This window comes from Lupinus angustifolius, chromosome LG19 (assembly GCF_001865875.1).
Source record: "Lupinus angustifolius cultivar Tanjil chromosome LG19, LupAngTanjil_v1.0, whole genome shotgun sequence".
Taxonomy (NCBI): domain Eukaryota; kingdom Viridiplantae; phylum Streptophyta; class Magnoliopsida; order Fabales; family Fabaceae; genus Lupinus; species Lupinus angustifolius.
In genome coordinates, this window is record NC_032027.1 from 1,422,940 (window position 1) to 1,423,162 (window position 223).

Genomic DNA, 223 nt, shown 5'->3' on the forward strand with positions numbered 1-223 from the left:
ATCCTAATCCTAATCCTAATCCTAATCCTAATCCTAATCCTAATCCTAATCCTAATCCTAATCCGAATCCTAATCCTAGTCCTAGTCCGAATCCTAATCCTAGTCCTAATCCTAATCCTAATCCTTATCCTAATCCTTATCCTTATTCTAATCCTAATCCTAATGCTAATCCTAAATATAATCCTAATCCTAATCCTAATCCTAATTCTAATCCTAATCCTAA

General features: G+C 33.6%; 1 protein-coding gene across 5 annotated transcripts in view; it reads right to left on the minus strand.

Moving 5' to 3' along the window:
- LOC109334421 (serine/threonine-protein kinase 25-like) overlaps positions 1–223 on the minus strand; it is a 21,289-nt gene that overhangs the window by 18,669 nt on the left and 2,397 nt on the right. The window lies entirely within an intron of this gene.